The following is a 21,428-nucleotide window of genomic DNA, read 5'->3' on the forward strand; positions in this document are numbered from 1 at the left end:
TACTCGGCGTAACATTATGTTTCACATTATAAAAAAAAATTGGGCTGACTTTACTGTTTTCTAATTTTTTAATTTAAAAAAGTGAATTTTTTCCCAAAAAGTTGCGTTTGTAAGACCGCTGCGCAAATACGGTGTGCTAAAAAATTATTGCAACCATCTCCATTTTATTCTCTAGGGTCTCTGCTAAAAAGAAATATATATTCTTTGGGGGGTTTTAAGTCATTTTCTAGCCAAAAAATCCCTAAACTGATGTTAAATTGTAAGCAACAAGTGTCAGAAAAATGGCCGGATTAGACCAAAATAAATTTTGAACTTAGGGAGGGGGTAGAATTGTAATATTTTCATCTATACATTCCAAACTCATTCTATAAATGACCGTCTTCCTGAGGAATAATGTCTGTGAAATGAAAATTTGATTTTAATAAGAATAAAGCACATTGTGTGAGGGCAAATCGCTGTATGGAAGTTAGCTGCCCAGCTAGGAAAGCATACCCCGCCCACCAGCCAACCGGAAGCATTTTTGGAGCACAGACCCCGCCCACCAGCCAGTAAACAGTCTAGTATGGTCTTTGAAAACGGCTTGCTCCCAATATGCATCTCCTGATTTACAAACGGTGATTTGCCTTATTTTTTTGTATCTTATAATCAACTTTTTATTTCACAGACATTATTCCTCGATAGATACGATCAGTTTGGGACGTATAGAGGAAAAAAAAAAAAAATGGTACCCTCTCCCTAAGTTGACCATGTTTAATATCATAGGGTATAAATAGTGCTGAAAACCTTGTTTTTATTTGTGTTCTGTGTTAGGCAGAGCATAAAAAAAACATGGAACGCATTCACAACAAGTTTTTTTCTTACACCAAATCAATTCTACAAAAACCAGGAAAAGACAGTCCAGCCCCCCTAGATGGTGTAAAGCAAAGTACGCTGAATCTTCTGCCCGTGTGAGGACGACCCAGTGGACAGGGTCAGAGGACAAAGAATAAAAAATGGCCCCCTTTGGATTGTAAGCTCTACGAGCAGGGCCCTCCTCTTCCTTCTTTATTGAATTGTATTTTTAGTGCATTTTTCTCCCCTCTTTTTTCTTAGGGTCAATTCACACCACATGCGGTGCAGTGCGTTTTTTCTCTGCATCAAAAACGCATGGATAGTAGGTTATATGGTTTTCAATGGCATAGTTCACACCAGTGCAGGCAGCATTCCAGCGCGTTCCAGTTCCAGAAAAAAAAAAAAAGAAAGTAAAACGTGCTGCATTTTTCCTGCACCGAACTGCACTGGAACTCTGTAAAACATATAAAAATCACACCGGAATGCACCTAAACGCACCAAAAATGCACTGGAACACACATCCTTATTTAAGGTGAAGAAAAAAGGCAGGGAAAAAGTGCACCGGAACGTGCCAAAAAGGTATCAAAAACGCACTGGAATGCATCAAAAACACGTGAAAACGCGCATGCAAAAAAGTCTCCTGAAAGGCACCCGGACTGCTTTTCAATGGTGTGAACTGGCCCTTAACCCTAAATAAGGACATGTGCATTCCAGTGCATTTTTGGTGCGTTTTTCAGCGTTCCAGTGCAGAAAAAATGCAGCACGTTCTACTCTTTTTTTTTTTTCTGGAACTGACCGCACTGCTGTGAACTATGCCGTTGAAAACCGTACAACCTATTCTCCATGCATTTTTTTTTTTTTTTTTTTGATGCGGATAAAAAAACACACTGCACCGCAAGTGGTGTGAACTGGCCCTAAGTGTGCTCCTAGGGAGTGCTTTCTAACTGCAGGGGAGGTGCTTAACTGGAGGAACTGCTTAGCAGAAACACAAGATCTCCATCTTGCCCTTTGACAGACCGCTGTTCTTCCTCTCTTGTGAACGATCGGCGGGTCCCAGTGGACATCACGTCCACCGGAGCCGCTGATTGGCTACAGCGGGAGCCCAGGTTGCTGGTGGTGCGTGATCCAGACCCTGCGCACGAAGTCACGTACAGGTACACGATTTGGCGCAGGAGCGCCGCCCTGCCGCAGTACATCTGCGTTGGGTGCTCCATAAGTGGTAATGTACAGGGAGGAGTGAGACTCTTCTTATATGCTTTCATATCTATCGTATCTATGTATAGTACACTCTTCAAATTTGCTTTAAAATGCATGGTTTTCCCTTTTATGAACAAGAAAGTAATGGCGTTATGCTGTTGGGCCGGTATAATAATGCTATGGGGCTGGTATGAAATTTTTTCCAGGGCTGAATTTTATTCCCAGTCCGGCCCTGGGTTTTGCCACAGGAACAGCCTTATGGGTGGAGGGAGAGGTGTCTCCCCCCCCCCTCCCTCCTGCCGCTTCCCGGTCATTTTTCCCGCTTACTGGACCCGCCGGTAGCGGGGAAAGCGATTTGGTCTGCTCTCCCGTCAGGCAGGAAGTTCAGTGAGGGCAAGATGGCCCCACTCCACTCTATGGCCTTGGAGGACCAGAGCAATGTCATGCGTCGCTTCCTAGCAACGGATTTAAAGAGCCCATTTTCTTTGACCCCAGATCTCAGATTAAAGAGTTTCTGTCATGCTTATTTCGATCACAAGGGATGTTTACATTCCTTTTAATAGGAATAAAAGTGATCAAATTTTTTTTTTTAAAAACTGTAAAAATAAAAGATAAAATAAATAGGAAAAAAAATAAATAAAGCGCCCCGTCCCCGTTAGCTTGCGCGCAAAAGCGAATGCATATGCAAGTCGTACCCACATATGTAAACTGTGTTCAAACCACACACGTGAGGTATCAACGCGATCGTTAGAGCGAGAGCAATAGTTTGAGCCCTAGACCTCCTCTGTAACTGTAAACTGGTAACCTGCATAAATGTTTAAAATGTCGCCTATGGGGATTTTTAGGTACCAATGTTTGTCGCCATTCCAAGAGCGTGCGCAATTTTGAAGCTTGACATGTTGGGTATCTATTTACTCGGCGTAACATTATCTTTCACATTATAAAAAAAAATTGGGCTGACTTTACTGTTTTCTAATTTTTTAATTTAAAAAAGTGAATTTTTTCCCAAAAAGTTGCGTTTGTAAGACCGCTGCGCAAATACGGTGTGCTAAAAAATTATTGCAACCATCTCCATTTTATTCTCTAGGGTCTCTGCTAAAAAGAAATATATATTCTTTGGGGGGTTTTAAGTCATTTTCTAGCCAAAAAATCCCTAAACTGATGTTAAATTGTAAGCAACAAGTGTCAGAAAAATGGCCGGATTAGACCAAAATAAATTTTGAACTTAGGGAGGGGGTAGAATTGTAATATTTTCATCTATACATTCCAAACTCATTCTATAAATGACCGTCTTCCTGAGGAATAATGTCTGTGAAATGAAAATTTGATTTTAATAAGAATAAAGCACATTGTGTGAGGGCAAATCGCTGTATGGAAGTTAGCTGCCCAGCTAGGAAAGCATACCCCGCCCACCAGCCAACCGGAAGCATTTTTGGAGCACAGACCCCGCCCACCAGCCAGTAAACAGTCTAGTATGGTCTTTGAAAACGGCTTGCTCCCAATATGCATCTCCTGATTTACAAACGGTGATTTGCCTTATTTTTTTGTATCTTATAATCAACTTTTTATTTCACAGACATTATTCCTCGATAGATACGATCAGTTTGGGACGTATAGAGGAAAAAAAAAAAAAATGGTACCCTCTCCCTAAGTTGACCATGTTTAATATCATAGGGTATAAATAGTGCTGAAAACCTTGTTTTTATTTGTGTTCTGTGTTAGGCAGAGCATAAAAAAAATATGGAACGCATTCACAACAAGTTTTTTTCTTACACCAAATCAATTCTACAAAAACCAGGAAAAGACAGTCCAGCCCCCCTAGATGGTGTAAAGCAAAGTACGCTGAATCTTCTGCCCGTGTGAGGACGACCCAGTGGACAGGGTCAGAGGACAAAGAATAAAAAATGGCCCCCTTTGGATTGTAAGCTCTACGAGCAGGGCCCTCCTCTTCCTTCTTTATTGAATTGTATTTTTAGTGCATTTTTCTCCCCTCTTTTTTCTTAGGGTCAATTCACACCACATGCGGTGCAGTGCGTTTTTTCTCTGCATCAAAAACGCATGGATAGTAGGTTATATGGTTTTCAATGGCATAGTTCACACCAGTGCAGGCAGCATTCCAGCGCGTTCCAGTTCCAGAAAAAAAAAAAAAGAAAGTAAAACGTGCTGCATTTTTCCTGCACCGAACTGCACTGGAACGCTGTAAAACATATAAAAATCACACCGGAATGCACCTAAACGCACCAAAAATGCACTGGAACACACATCCTTATTTTACGGTGAAGAAAAAAGGCAGGGAAAAAGTGCACCGGAACGTGCCAAAAAGGTATCAAAAACGCACTGGAATGCATCAAAAACACGTGAAAACGCGCATGCAAAAAAGTCTCCTGAAAGGCACCCGGACTGCTTTTCAATGGTGTGAACTGGCCCTTAACCCTAAATAAGGACATGTGCATTCCAGTGCATTTTTGGTGCGTTTTTCAGCGTTCCAGTACAGAAAAAATGCAGCACGTTCTACTCTTTTTTTTTTTTTTGGAACTGACCGCACTGCTGTGAACTATGCCGTTGAAAACCGTACAACCTATTCTCCATGCATTTTTTTTTTTTTTGATGCGGATAAAAAAACACACTGCACCGCAAGTGGTGTGAACTGGCCCTAAGTGTGCTCCTAGGGAGTGCTTTCTAACTGCAGGGGAGGTGCTTAACTGGAGGAACTGCTTAGCAGAAACACAAGATCTCCATCTTGCCCTTTGACAGACCGCTGTTCTTCCTCTCTTGTGAACGATCGGCGGGTCCCAGTGGACATCACGTCCACCGGAGCCGCTGATTGGCTACAGCGGGAGCCCAGGTTGCTGGTGGTGCGTGATCCAGACCCTGCGCACGAAGTCACGTACAGGTACACGATTTGGCGCAGGAGCGCCGCCCTGCCGCAGTACATCTGCGTTGGGTGCTCCATAAGTGGTAATGTACAGGGAGGAGTGAGACTCTTCTTATATGCTTTCATATCTATCGTATCTATGTATAGTACACTCTTCAAATTTGCTTTAAAATGCATGGTTTTCCCTTTTATGAACAAGAAAGTAATGGCGTTATGCTGTTGGGCCGGTATAATAATGCTATGGGGCTGGTATGAAATTTTTTCCAGGGCTGAATTTTATTCCCAGTCCGGCCCTGGGTTTTGCCACAGGAACAGCCTTATGGGTGGAGGGAGAGGTGTCTCCCCCCCCTCCCTCCTGCCGCTTCCCGGTCATTTTTCCCGCTTACTGGACCCGCCGGTAGCGGGGAAAGCGATTTGGTCTGCTCTCCCGTCAGGCAGGAAGTTCAGTGAGGGCAAGATGGCCCCACTCCACTCTATGGCCTTAGAGGACCAGAGCAATGTCATGCGTCGCTTCCTAGCAACGGATTTAAAGAGCCCATTTTCTTTGACCCCAGATCTCAGATTAAAGAGTTTCTGTCATGCTTATTTCGATCACAAGGGATGTTTACATTCCTTTTAATAGGAATAAAAGTGATCAAATTTTTTTTTTTTTAAAAACTGTAAAAATAAAAGATAAAATAAATAGGAAAAAAAATAAATAAAGCGCCCCGTCCCCGTTAGCTTGCGCGCAAAAGCGAATGCATATGCAAGTCGTACCCACATATGTAAACTGTGTTCAAACCACACACGTGAGGTATCAACGCGATCGTTAGAGCGAGAGCAATAGTTTGAGCCCTAGACCTCCTCTGTAACTGTAAACTGGTAACCTGCATAAATGTTTAAAATGTCGCCTATGGGGATTTTTAGGTACCAATGTTTGTCGCCATTCCAAGAGCGTGCGCAATTTTGAAGCTTGACATGTTGGGTATCTATTTACTCGGCGTAACATTATCTTTCACATTATAAAAAAAAATTGGGCTGACTTTACTGTTTTCTAATTTTTTAATTTAAAAAAGTGAATTTTTTCCCAAAAAGTTGCGTTTGTAAGACCGCTGCGCAAATACGGTGTGCTAAAAAATTATTGCAACCATCTCCATTTTATTCTCTAGGGTCTCTGCTAAAAAGAAATATATATTCTTTGGGGGGTTTTAAGTCATTTTTTTTTTTTTTTTTTTTTTTTTAAAGCCCGTAGCGTGTGCAACACACTCAAAAGACTCCACCCGGTGCATAAAAAAGTGCACACACACAAAGTGAGAACACAAAAAAGCACAGGGTGTGCGAAATCGAATGGTCTTCCCTCCGAAGAGGTAGGACCCGAAACCTCAGTCCCCCGGGGCGCAAGACTCCTGACAGGGACACAAGGTACTCATGGTCTATCTGGCCGAAACCAGACAGACCCCGTTCTTCAGGGGGACTGCCGAAACAGCCCCCACCGAGTACTAAGTAGGGCTCCCCCGAAGGGAGACCCCATAGGAGAGGGCGAACTAAGCCAAAAGGCCATATCCACCCCCTCCCAAGACTTAAGGCAGGGCCCGAAGACCCACACACTCTCGTCGTGCAAATAAAGAAAAAAAAGGTGAAAGTGAAGGTGACAAACTCCAAATAAAAAGACAGACAAACAAAAAGGTGGGGAAGGGGAGTGGGGAAAGTGCTTTGGTGCCATGTGAAGAACCAAGGCAGGCCTTCCAGCCGGAATAAAAAATTCCTCTGGTGCAAGCCAAAAGGCCTGTCCCAAGAGGCAGGTGTGAAAAAGGTGTGCATAGTGCAGTGACCAAGGTGCCAAAAGAACTCACAGCGAGCTGCCCCTCACCAGTGAGAAATTAAGGCACCCCTGGGCTGCCACCCCAGGGGCACTTACACTACGGGCTTTTTCAATCTCAGCCCCCGGCCAGACCAAATGTAGCCTATCCCCACCAGCAGACATCAGAACCTGGACAGCTTGGGGAGAGCTTACCTACAACTGGGGACAGGCCCCCTACAGGCCAGATCAACCCAGGAGAGAAAGCCCCCCCCTCGCCATCCTGTTCCTCAGTCCATTACATCCAGGAGCAGTTCCGCCGGCCCCCCCGAACCGGCTTCCCGCTCCCTTCAAACTGGTTAGGACAGTTCAACCCATTCAAATCAGAAGGCGGCGGGCCCCACATGCTTTCCCAGATGACCTACTTCCCATACCTCAAAACTCAGAGCGCTCCGGGTTTCGGTCATACTGGTACTAGCTAAGGCCCATACCAACTGATAAGAACAGATACTACACTTGATCTTAGCCAAAAGGCCGAGAAGCATTTTTCTCCCCTCTTTTTTCTTAGGGTCAATTCACAACACATGCGGTACAGTGCGTTTTTTCTCTGCATCAAAAACGCATGGATAGTAGGTTATATGGTTTTCAATGGCATAGTTCACACCAGTGCAGGCAGCATTCCAGCGCGTTCCAGTTCCAGAAAAAAAAAAAAAAGAAAGTAAAACGTGCTGCATTTTTCCTGCACCGAACTGCACTGGAACGCTGTAAAACATATAAAAATCACACCGGAATGCACCTAAACGCACCAAAAATGCACTGGAACACACATCCTTATTTTACGGTGAAGAAAAAGGCAGGGAAAAAGTGCACCGGAACGTGCCAAAAAGGTATCAAAAACGCACTGGAATGCATCAAAAACACGTGAAAACGCGCATGCAAAAAAGTCTCCTGAAAGGCACCCGGACTGCTTTTCAATGGTGTGAACTGGCCCTTAACCCTAAATAAGGACATGTGCATTCCAGTGCATTTTTGGTGCGTTTTTCAGCGTTCCAGTGCAGAAAAAATGCAGCACGTTCTACTCTTTTTTTTTTTTTTTTTTTCTGGAACTGACCGCACTGCTGTGAACTATGCCGTTGAAAACCGTACAACCTATTCTCCATGCATTTTTTTTTTTTTTTTTTGATGCGGATAAAAAAACACACTGCACCGCAAGTGGTGTGAACTGGCCCTAAGTGTGCTCCTAGGGAGTGCTTTCTAACTGCAGGGGAGGTGCTTAACTGGAGGAACTGCTTAGCAGAAACACAAGATCTCCATCTTGCCCTTTGACAGACCGCTGTTCTTCCTCTCTTGTGAACGATCGGCGGGTCCCAGTGGACATCACGTCCACCGGAGCCGCTGATTGGCTACAGCGGGAGCCCAGGTTGCTGGTGGTGCGTGATCCAGACCCTGCGCACGAAGTCACGTACAGGTACACGATTTGGCGCAGTACATCTGCGTTGGGTGCTCCATAAGTGGTAATGTACAGGGAGGAGTGAGACTCTTCTTATATGCTTTCATATCTATCGTATCTATGTATAGTACACTCTTCAAATTTGCTTTAAAATGCATGGTTTTCCCTTTTATGAACAAGAAAGTAATGGCGTTATGCTGTTGGGCCGGTATAATAATGCTATGGGGCTGGTATGAAATTTTTTCCAGGGCTGAATTTTATTCCCAGTCCGGCCCTGGGTTTTGCCACAGGAACAGCCTTATGGGTGGAGGGAGAGGTGTCTCCCCCCCCTCCCTCCTGCCGCTTCCCGGTCATTTTTCCCGCTTACTGGACCCGCCGGTAGCGGGGAAAGCGATTTGGTCTGCTCTCCCGTCAGGCAGGAAGTTCAGTGAGGGCAAGATGGCCCCACTCCACTCTATGGCCTTGGAGGACCAGAGCAATGTCATGCGTCGCTTCCTAGCAACGGATTTAAAGAGCCCATTTTCTTTGACCCCAGATCTCAGATTAAAGAGTTTCTGTCATGCTTATTTCGATCACAAGGGATGTTTACATTCCTTTTAATAGGAATAAAAGTGATCAAATTTTTTTTTTTTAAAAACTGTAAAAATAAAAGATAAAATAAATAGGAAAAAAAATAAATAAAGTGCCCCGTCCCCGTTAGCTTGCGCGCAAAAGCGAATGCATATGCAAGTCGTACCCACATATGTAAACTGTGTTCAAACCACACACGTGAGGTATCAACGCGATCGTTAGAGCGAGAGCAATAGTTTGAGCCCTAGACCTCCTCTGTAACTGTAAACTGGTAACCTGCATACATGTTTAAAATGTCGCCTATGGGGATTTTTAGGTACCAATGTTTGTCGCCATTCCAAGAGCGTGCGCAATTTTGAAGCTTGACATGTTGGGTATCTATTTACTCGGCGTAACATTATCTTTCACATTATAAAAAAAAATTGGGCTGACTTTACTGTTTTCTAATTTTTTAATTTAAAAAAGTGAATTTTTTCCCAAAAAGTTGCGTTTGTAAGACCGCTGCGCAAATACGGTGTGCTAAAAAATTATTGCAACCATCTCCATTTTATTCTCTAGGGTCTCTGCTAAAAAGAAATATATATTCTTTGGGGGGTTTTAAGTCATTTTCTAGCCAAAAAATCCCTAAACTGATGTTAAATTGTAAGCAACAAGTGTCAGAAAAATGGCCGGATTAGACCAAAATAAATTTTGAACTTAGGGAGGGGGTAGAATTGTAATATTTTCATCTATACATTCCAAACTCATTCTATAAATGACCGTCTTCCTGAGGAATAATGTCTGTGAAATGAAAATTTGATTTTAATAAGAATAAAGCACATTGTGTGAGGGCAAATCGCTGTATGGAAGTTAGCTGCCCAGCTAGGAAAGCATACCCCGCCCACCAGCCAACCGGAAGCATTTTTGGAGCACAGACCCCGCCCACCAGCCAGTAAACAGTCTAGTATGGTCTTTGAAAACGGCTTGCTCCCAATATGCATCTCCTGATTTACAAACGGTGATTTGCCTTATTTTTTTGTATCTTATAATCAACTTTTTATTTCACAGACATTATTCCTCGATAGATACGATCAGTTTGGGACGTATAGAGGAAAAAAAAAAAAAATGGTACCCTCTCCCTAAGTTGACCATGTTTAATATCATAGGGTATAAATAGTGCTGAAAACCTTGTTTTTATTTGTGTTCTGTGTTAGGCAGAGCATAAAAAAAATATGGAACGCATTCACAACAAGTTTTTTTCTTACACCAAATCAATTCTACAAAAACCAGGAAAAGACAGTCCAGCCCCCCTAGATGGTGTAAAGCAAAGTACGCTGAATCTTCTGCCCGTGTGAGGACGACCCAGTGGACAGGGTCAGAGGACAAAGAATAAAAAATGGCCCCCTTTGGATTGTAAGCTCTACGAGCAGGGCCCTCCTCTTCCTTCTTTATTGAATTGTATTTTTAGTGCATTTTTCTCCCCTCTTTTTTCTTAGGGTCAATTCACACCACATGCGTTGCAGTGCGTTTTTTCTCTGCATCAAAAACGCATGGATAGTAGGTTATATGGTTTTCAATGGCATAGTTCACACCAGTGCAGGCAGCATTCCAGCGCGTTCCAGTTCCAGAAAAAAAAAAAAAGAAAGTAAAACGTGCTGCATTTTTCCTGCACCGAACTGCACTGGAACGCTGTAAAACATATAAAAATCACACCGGAATGCACCTAAACGCACCAAAAATGCACTGGAACACACATCCTTATTTAAGGTGAAGAAAAAAGGCAGGGAAAAAGTGCACCGGAACGTGCCAAAAAGGTATCAAAAACGCACTGGAATGCATCAAAAACACGTGAAAACGCGCATGCAAAAAAGTCTCCTGAAAGGCACCCGGACTGCTTTTCAATGGTGTGAACTGGCCCTTAACCCTAAATAAGGACATGTGCATTCCAGTGCATTTTTGGTGCGTTTTTCAGCGTTCCAGTACAGAAAAAATGCAGCACGTTCTACTCTTTTTTTTTTTTTTTTTTTTTTTTTTTTTTGGAACTGACCGCACTGCTGTGAACTATGCCGTTGAAAACCGTACAACCTATTCTCCATGCATTTTTTTTTTTTTGATGCGGATAAAAAAACACACTGCACCGCAAGTGGTGTGAACTGGCCCTAAGTGTGCTCCTAGGGAGTGCTTTCTAACTGCAGGGGAGGTGCTTAACTGGAGGAACTGCTTAGCAGAAACACAAGATCTCCATCTTGCCCTTTGACAGACCGCTGTTCTTCCTCTCTTGTGAACGATCGGCGGGTCCCAGTGGACATCACGTCCACCGGAGCCGCTGATTGGCTACAGCGGGAGCCCAGGTTGCTGGTGGTGCGTGATCCAGACCCTGCGCACGAAGTCACGTACAGGTACACGATTTGGCGCAGGAGCGCCGCCCTGCCGCAGTACATCTGCGTTGGGTGCTCCATAAGTGGTAATGTACAGGGAGGAGTTAGACTCTTCTTAGGCCTGGATCACACCAGGTGTGGGAATGCATGAGATTGCATCTTTTCCCACACCACGCTCAAAAACAAAAAACAAAATGTGCTGTCTTCTGCAGATGCCTGGGGGTGCCATTAATCCCTAATAGTCACCCGACTCATCTGGTAAACATGCATGTGTTTGCAGCCTGGAAAAATGCAGGGTACCGCAGTACTGTGTGGTTTGGTGAAGCGAGATTTTAGGAATCGTGTCTGCGCTATTTTTGCCCATTTTAGGCCCATTGAAAATAGTGGGCTGAGCTAAGAGCGCCGTTCGTCAATGCGCATGCCTGGATGCAGCTTCTGGTGTAAGGGAGCCCCTATTTTATTGTTCCTTTGTTCCCTTTTTTGTTTTCCTGAATTAGGGAGCTGGGGGAGGGGGGTGCACTTTTGCATCCTCACCCTCGTTGCCAGTGGGCCTTTTCCCAAGACTGGCCATAGAGCTCGGCAAAAAAGTGCAGCAATCTAACTGCAATATGTGAACATAAGGGTGGTCCCAGCGGCGGTTTTGCCAGGGCCGGACTGGCCTACCGGCCCTGGGGCAGCTTTAATGGCCGGCGCAGCCGCAGCGCCGCTTTAATGGCCGGCGCAGCCGCAGCGCCGCTTTAAACATTGGACTGTGACAGTCCGTCCGTTCGTCCGATATTACCCGCGTCACGCGTGACGTCAGCCGCTGTGAGCAGCATTACGTCACCGCGCCGACGGTCACGGGGGCGGGGCGGCTCAGCGGCTGGGAAATGACTGGTGGCTGAGTGAGTGGAGGGAGGCTGCGACTGCCGACTGGTGATGATGACTCACGGGCGCGCCGAAGCCGATGATGATCCCTCCCTCCACACTGATGACGTGCAATGCGGCCGCCACTGTCCAGTCCCGACACAACAACAAACAACACGTGACAACATGACAGACACGCGCCGCGCCAGCCATGTGATCAAACTCATGATGATGAGGTGAGCAGCCTGCTTGACTTAGGTCAGAGAGTCAGACACACAGACAGTGGCAGAGAGTGCACCGCAGCCCTGCATTTTCATGCACCATGCCCGCAGCCCCGCATTCTCATGCACCATGCCCGCAGCCCCGCATTCTCCTGTACCATGCCCGCAGCCCCGCATTCTCCTGTACCATGCCCGCAGCCCCGCATTCTCCTGTACCATGCCCGCAGCCTTGCATTCTCCTGTACCATGCCCGCAGCCCCGCATTCTCCTGTACCATGCCTACAGCCTCGCATTCTTCTGTACCATGCCCGCAGCCCTGCATTCTCCTGTACCATGCCTACAGCCTTGCATTCTTCTGTACCATGCCCGCAGCCCTGCATTCTCCTGTACCATACCCGCAGCACTGCATTCTTCTGTACAATGCCCGCAGCACTGCATTCTCCTGTACCATGCCCGAAGCCCTGCATTCTTCTGTACCATGCCCGCAGCACTGCATTCTCCTGTACCATGCCCGCAGCCCTGCATTCTCCTGTACCATGCCCGAAGCCCTGCATTCTTCTGTACCATGCCCGCAGCACTGCATTCTCCTGTACCATGCCCGCAGCCCTGCATTCTCCTGTACCATGCCCGCAGCACTGCATTCTCCTGTACCATGCCCGAAGCCCTGCATTCTTCTGTACCATGCCCGCAGCACTGCATTCTCCTGTACCATGCCCGCAGCCCTGCATTCTTCTGTACCATGCCCGCAGCACTGCATTCTCCTGTACCATGCCCGCAGCCCCGCATTCTCCTGTACCATGCCCGCAGCCCTGCATTCTTCTGTTCCGTTCCCGCAGCACTGCATTCTCCTGTACCATGCTTACAGCCCCGCATTCTCCTGTACCATGCCCGCAGCCCTGCATTCTCCTGTACCATGCCCGCAGCCCTGCATTCTCCTGTACCATGCCCGCAGCACTGCATTCTCCTGTACCATGCCCGCAGCACTGCATTCTCCTGTACCATGCCCGCAGCCCTGCATTCTCCTGTACCATGCCCGCAGCCCCGCATTCTCCTGTACCATGCCCGCAGCCCTGCATTCTTCTGTACCATTCCCGCAGCCCTGCATTCTTCTGTACCATTCCCGCAGCACTGCATTCTCCTGTACCATGCCCGCAGCCCTGCAGGGCACTGTGGCACTATAGACAGTAGAAAGCCTGGTGAACTCATCTGCCCAGTGTCTACTGCTCTGTCCTGCTCCTGCTGTCACTCCGTACACACTCACACTACTCTGACTGCTTTCATAGTCCTATAGAATATGGGGGCCTCTTGGAGGGCGTGAATTTTTTTTTTTTTTTGGGGGGGGGGGGGGGCAGCATTTCATTCTCGGACCCAGGCAGCACAATGTCCTGGGCCAGTCCTGGTAGGTGGCTCAGATTGCCGCTTGACACCCGCAATCGTTCCCCGCTGAGAGAGAAGAACGGTCAGCTGTTGTAAACACAGCTGACCGTTCTCCCTGGAATGATAATAGAGCACCTGTGATCCTCCTATATAGGATCACAGGTCTCTATGGTCATTCCACAAGCCACGCCCCCAAAAGTTAGAAACACGCCCCTAGGTACACATTTAACCCCTTGATCACCTATACTGTTAACCCCTTCCCTGCCAGTGTCATTATTACAAAAACAGTGCATATTTTTAGCACTGATTACTGTAGTAATGTCACTGGTCCCCCAAAAAGTGTCAAATATATCAGTTAGGGGTCCGATTTGTCCGCCGCAATGTCGAAGTCCCGCAAAAAATAGCAGATTGCCGCCATTACTAGTAAAAAAAAAAAAAAAAAAACAATTAAAATGACATAAATCTTTCCTGTAGTTAGTAGACGCAAAATATTTCGCGCAAACCAATCAAAATACGCTAATTGCGATTTTTTTTTTTTTACCAAAAATATGTAGCAGAAAACAAATTGGCCTGAAATGTTAAAAAATGAGGATGAGGGGTGTATGGGGGGGAATTATGGAGGATGAGGGGCGTATGGGGGGGGGGGGGAAATTATGGAGGATGAGGGGCGTATGGGGGGGAGAATTATGGAGGATGAGGGGCGTATGGGGGGGGGAATTATGGAGGATGAGGGGCGTATGGGGGGGAGAATTATGGAGGATGAGGGGCGTATGGGGGGGGGATTATGGAGGATGAGGGGCGTATAGGGGGGGGGGAATTATGGAGGATGAGGGGCGTTTGGGGGGGGGATTATGGAGGATGAGGGGCGTATAGGGGGGGATTATAGAGGGTATTATAAAGGATGGGGGGGGGGAATTATAGTGGATGTGGGGTGTAGAGAATGCCAGGTACAGGACAGTGTCACTGTCTTTTCCTGAGCCACTGTTACTCAATTTACCACCTCTACCACAGCTGATGACAATGCCCGGTACTTTCTGGAATGATGGACCATGTGACAGGGCTTGGGTCTAGCGCCCAATCATATTGCCTGAGCCCTGTCACATGATCAGTGAAGTGGCTCTGCAGCTCCCCCCAGTGGCTGTGTTGGGGAGTTTAGTATCATTAGGGTGATGCTTTACACAGGGTTCGTACGGTCATGAAAAACCTGGAAAAGTTATGGAATTTTACAATGGCAATTTCCAAGCCTGGATACGTTTTGGAAAATACTTAAGCCCAGAAAGTTTTGGAAAAGTCATGGAAATTTGAGAGAAAGGCACCATTCAGTGTAGCAGATGTAAATCATTTTATTGATTTACAGCAGTGTCCGGTACACATAACGCTATATGCATGCCTTATTTGTATTGTGAGTAGTTTTTATAAGGGGAAGGGGAGTGTACTATATGTGATAAAATTATTTAAAACAATACTGCACTATCGGCACCCCTTATTTGTTTTCATTCCCCGCCTATATATTGGTCACATGATATGGCTTAGAACTGACAGATGTATATCCACTATCTATGTGAGTGCCATCTTGTGTGGGAGATTCCAGCCATTTACAGGAATAGAGGAGGAGGATTTTGAAGTGGAGAGGAGAGAAAAGCAGATTAAATTAAGCGCAGATTCCTGGTAGCATTCAGTGAGTGGCCATTGTCACGGGGAGAGCACAGACGGTGTAGTGGAGGTGTTTTGCAGTCCATTAGGAACTTTGAGCACCGGGAATTCTTGGCTTAACCGTTTATTGTGCAATGATTAACCCTAAAGGACACACAAACAAAGTTTATATACCGAGTATTGTATATTTGTATGGACAGATACTATCAGGATTTATGCACTGAAATTATCTTCTCAGGTTGCAATAAGAGATTTTGCAGTTTGTTTTGGGACTGTAAAGAGGAAGTAAACCCTCCTCTGACACTTTTACCTATAGGTAAGCCTATGATAAGGCTTACCTATAGGTACTGTAAATATCTCCTAAACATGCATCGTTTAGGAGATATTTACCTTACATGCAGCCAGTGACGTCACTGGCGCATGCGCTCTGAAGGAGCGGCCGCTGGTGCGTTCCTTCAGAGCCCCGTGCCGTGACCGTAGGCTCCCACGCGCATGCGCGGGAGTGACGTAATTGCGGTGCCGGCCAATCAGATGGCCAGATGCCGCGATCCCGGAAGACGGGCGACTGAACATGTCGCCCGTCATACAGGTAAGCGGGCGGCACGGCGGGGGCTCGTTCTAAGGTAAGTATTTCATAATGAGCTAGTATGCGATGCATACTAGCTCATTATGTGTTTCTCTTTCAGGTTGTGAAAAAAAAAATGTTAAATGAGTTTACAACCTCTTTAAGCGCTGATGAATGTTATTAATACTGAGGTGTATCTTTGAGCACAATAGTGTTGATTACATTTTATTACATGTTTGAATTTGCACAGCGGCTGTTCAATTTTTGAAACAGTATTAATAGGTATTGTTTTTATTATTAATTTTGAGAGTTCATATTTGCGAAACATCTATTGGAATTTAAGCGCTGGGTGAGTGTTTGCCGGTTTTTCAGTCTAGCAACCACCTCACATGTATTCGATTATAGTTGGTTAAATTATATTATTATATTGGTTAAATTACAATAGTTAACTTTTGCGTGATCCGTCACGTGACGTTCTCTGCGTGGGGTAACCTTTTTTACAGTCTATGGGGGTAACGCAGTTTCAGCTACTGTACACTACAAAGCTTGTCATTTATTTTAGTAAAAATATGCTGGGTGTAACATGGATTTTCTTCTTATTTAACATGTATACATAGACATTTCATAAAACATTAGGTCATGAATATTTACTTGAAGTCATAAAAAAGTCATGGAATTTTATTGGTAAAAATGTGTATGAAGCCTGGCAATAGTAAACCAATAGATGGCGCTAAAGGTAGTACAGATTTATGACTGGCCCTGGCTGAAGTCCTAACAAACCTATAGATGGCGCTAAAGGGTCACAGATTTATTGTTGAACTGCAGCAGTAATAGAAAACCAATAGATGGCGCTGAAGGGAGCACAAATGTAATACTGACGGGCTGAAGTTATATTAAACCAATAGATGGCAATGAAGGGTCACGGATGTATTATTGAACTGCGGCATTATTAGCAAACCAATAGATGGCGCTAAAGGTACAGATTTATTGCTGACCCGCTTAAGTAATAAACTAATGGATTGCGCTAAAGGGTCACAGTTATTAACCTCCTGCAGTAATAAACCAATAGATGGCGCTAGAGGTAGTACAGATGTATTACTGACCGGTTGAATTCATAACAAACCAATAGATGGCGCCGAAGCATCACAGATTTATTACTGACCAGTTGAAGTCATAGCAACCGATGACTGAACACTTTTTTTTTTTTAACTGAGCTGAGCTTATTCTCTAGGGTCTCTGCTAAAAAGAAATATATATTCTTTGGGGGGTTTTAAGTCATTTTCTAGCCAAAAAATCCCTAAACTGATTTTAAATTGTCAGAAAAATGGCCGGCCCAGACCAAAATAAATTTTGAACTTAGGGAGGGGGTAGAATTGTAATATTTTCATCTATACATTCCAAACTCATTCTATAAATGACCGTCTTCCTGAGGAATAATGTCTGTGAAATGAAAATTTGATTTTAATAAGAATAAAGCATATTGTGTGAGGGCAAATCGCTGTATGGAAGTTAGCGGCCCAGCCAAAAAAACATACCCCGCCCACCAGCCAACCGGAAGCATTTTTGGAGCACAGACCCCGCCCACCAGCCAGTAAACAGTCTAGTATGGTCTTTGAAAACGGCTTGCTCCCAATATGCATCTCCTGATTTACAAACGGTGATTTGCCTTATTTTTTTGTATGTTATAATCAACTTTTTATTTCACAGACATTATTCCTCGATAGAAGCTTATTATACAATCAGTTTGGGACGTATAGAAGAAAAAAAAAAAAAAAATGGTACCCTCTCCCTAAGTTGACCATGTTTAATATCATAGGGTATAAATAGTGCTGAAAACCTTGTTTTTATTTGTGTTCTGTGTTAGGCAGAGCATAAAAAAAATATGGAACGCATTCACAACAAGTTTTTTTCTTACACCAAATGAATTCTACAAAAACCAGGAAAAGACAGTCCAGCCCCCCCTAGATGGTGTAAAGCAAAGTACGCTGAATCTTCTGCCCGTGTGAGGACGACCCAGTGGACAGGGTCAGAGGACAAAGAATAAAAAATGCCCCCCTTTGGATTGTAAGCTCTACCAGCAGGGCCCTCCTATTCCTTCTTTATTGAATTGTATTTTTAGTGCATTTTTCTCCCCTCTTTTTTCTTAGGGTCAACTCACACCACATGCGGTACAGTGCGTTTTTTCTCTGCATCAAAAACGCATTGATAGTAGGTTATATGGTTTTCAATGGCACCGCAAGTGGTGTGAACTGGCCCTAAGTGTGCTCCTAGGGAGTGCTTTCTAACTGCAGGGGAGGTGCTTAACTGGAGGAACTGCTTAGCAGAAACACAAGATCTCCATCTTGCCCTTTGACAGACCGCTGTTCTTCCTCTCCTGTGAACGATCGGCGGGTCCCAGTGGACATCACGTCCACCGGAGCCGCTGATTGGCTACAGCGGGAGCAGGTTGCCGGTGGTGCGTGATCCACACCCTGCACACGAAGTCACGTACAGGTACACGATTTGGCGCAGGAGCGCCGCCCTGCCGCAGTACATCTGCGTGGGGTGCTCCATAAGTGGTAATGTACAGGGAGGAGTTAGACTCTTCTTAGGCCTGGATCACACCAGGTGTGGGAATGCATGAGATTGCATCTTTTCCCACACCACGCTCAAAAACAAAAAACAAAATGCGCTGTCTTCTGCAGATGCCTGGGGGTGCCATTAATCCCTAATAGTCACCCGACTCATCTGGTAAACATGCATGTGTTTGCAGCCTGGAAAAATGCAGGGTACCGCAGTACTGTGTGGTTTGGTGAAGCGAGATTTTAGGAATCGTGTCTGCGCTATTTTTGCCCATTTTAGGCCCATTGAAAATAGTGGGCTGAGCTAAGAGCGCCATTCGTCAATGCGCATGCCTGGATGCAGCTTCTGGTGTAAGGGAGCCCCTATTTTATTGTTCCTTTGTTCCCTTTTTTGTTTTCCTGAATTAGGGAGCTGGGGGAGGGGGGTGCACTTTTGCATCCTCACCCTCGTTGCCAGTGGGCCTTTTCCCAAGACTGGCCATAGAGCTCGGCAAAAAAGTGCAGCAATCTAACCGCAATATGTGAACATAAGGGTGGTCCCAGCGGCGGTTTTGCCAGGGCCGGACTGGCCTACCGGCCCTGGGGCAGCTTTAATGGCCGGCGCAGCCGCAGCGCCGCTTTAATGGCCGGCGCAGCCGCAGCGCCGCTTTAAACATTGGACTGTGACAGTCCGTCCGTTCGTCCGATATTACCCGCGTCACGCGTGACGTCAGCCGCTGTGAGCGGCATTACGTCACCGCGCCGACGGTCACGGGGGCGGGGAGGCTCAGCGGCTGGGAAATGACTGGTGGCTGAGTGAGTGGAGGGAGGCTGCGACTGCCGACTGGTGATGATGACTCACGGGCGCGCCGAAGCCGATGATGATCCCTCCCTCCACACTGATGACGTGCAATGCGGCCGCCACTGTCCAGTCCCGACACAACAACAAACAACACGTGACAACATGACAGACACGCGCCGCGCCAGCCATGTGATCAAACTCATGATGATGAGGTGAGCAGCCTGCTTGACTTAGGTCAGAGAGTCAGACACACAGACAGTGGCAGAGAGTGCACCGCAGCCCTGCATTCTCATGCACCATGCCCGCAGCCCCGCATTCTCATGCACCATGCCCGCAGCCCCGCATTCTCCTGTACCATGCCCGCAGCCCCGCATTCTCCTGTACCATGCCCGCAGCCCCGCATTCTCCTGTACCATGCCCGCAGCCTTGCATTCTCCTGTACCATGCCCGCAGCCCCGCATTCTCCTGTACCATGCCTACAGCCTCGCATTCTTCTGTACCATGCCCGCAGCCCTGCATTCTCCTGTACCATGCCTACAGCCTTGCATTCTTCTGTACCATGCCCGCAGCCCTGCATTCTCCTGTACCATGCCCGCAGCACTGCATTCTTCTGTACCATGCCCGCAGCACTGCATTCTCCTGTACCATGCCCGAAGCCCTGCATTCTTCTGTACCATGCCCGCAGCACTGCATTCTCCTGTACCATGCCCGCAGCCCTGCATTCTCCTGTACCATGCCCGAAGCCCTGCATTCTTCTGTACCATGCCCACAGCACTGCATTCTCCTGTACCATGCCCACAGCACTGCATTCTCCTGTACCATGCCCGCAGCCCTGCATTCTCCTGTACCATGCCCGCAGCACTGCATTCTCCTGTACCATGCCCGAAGCCCTGCATTCTTCTGTACCATGCCCGCAGCACTGCATTCTCCTGTACCATGCCCGCAGCCCTGCATTCTTCTGTACCATGCCCACAGCACTGCATTCTCCTGTACCATGCCCGCAGCCCCGCATTCTCCTGTACCATGCCCGCAGCCCTGCATTCTTCTGTTCCGTTCCCGCAGCACTGCATTCTCCTGTACCATGCCTGCAGCCCCGCATTCTCCTGTACCATGCCCGCAGCACTGCTTTCTCCTGTACCATGCCCGCAGCCCTGCATTCTCCTGTACCATGCCCGCAGCCCAGCATTCTCCTGTACCATGCCCGCAGCCCTGCATTCTTCTGTACCATTCCCGCAGCACTGCATTCTCCTGTACCATGCCCGCAGCCCTGCAGGGCACTGTGGCACTATAGACAGTAGAAAGCCTGGTGAGCTCATCTGCCCAGTGTCTACTGCTCTGTCCTGCTCCTGCTGTCACTCCGTACACACTCACACTCCTCTGACTGCTTTCATAGTCCTATAGAATATGGGGGCCTCTTGGAGGGCGTGAATTATTTTTTTTTTTTTTGGGGGGGGGGGGGGCAGCATTTCATTCTCGGACCCAGGCAGCACAATGTCCTGGGCCAGTCCTGGTAGGTGGCTCAGATTGCCGCTTGACACCCGCAATCGTTCCCCGCTGAGAGAGAAGAACGGTCAGCTGTTGTAAACACAGCTGACCGTTCTCCCTGGAATGATAATAGAGCACCTGTGATCCTCCTATATAGGATCACAGGTCTCTATGGTCATTCCACAAGCCACGCCCCCAAAAGTTAGAAACACGCCCCTAGGTACACATTTAACCCCTTGATCACCTATACTGTTAACCCCTTCCCTGCCAGTGTCATTATTACAAAAACAGTGCATATTTTTAGCACTGATTACTGTAGTAATGTCACTGGTCCCCCAAAAAGTGTCAAATATATCAGTTAGGGGTCCGATTTGTCCGCCGCAATGTCGAAGTCCCGCAAAAAATAGCAGATTGCCGCCATTACTAGTAAAAAAAAAAAAAAAAAAACAATTAAAATGACATAAATCTTTCCTGTAGTTAGTAGACGCAAAATATTTCGCGCAAACCAATCAAAATACGCTAATTGCGATTTTTTTTTTTTTTTTTACCAAAAATATGTAGCAGAAAACAAATTGGCCTGAAATGTTAAAAAATTAGGATGAGGGGTGTATGGGGGGGGAATTATGGAGGATGAGGGGCGTATGGGGGGGGGGAATTATGGAGGATGAGGGGCGTATGGGGGGGAGAATTATGGAGGATGAGGGGCGTATGGGGGGGGGGAATTATGGAGGATGAGGGGCGTATGGGGGGGGAGAATTATGGAGGATGAGGGGCGTATGGGGGGGGGATTATGGAGGATGAGGGGCGTATAGGGGGGGGAATTATGGAGGATGAGGGGCGTTTGGGGGGGGGATTATGGAGGATGAGGGGCGTATAGGGGGG

The sequence above is a fragment of the Pelophylax lessonae genome, assembly GCF_965119305.1.
Source record: "Pelophylax lessonae genome assembly, chromosome: 2".
Classification (NCBI taxonomy): Eukaryota; Metazoa; Chordata; class Amphibia; order Anura; family Ranidae; genus Pelophylax; species Pelophylax lessonae.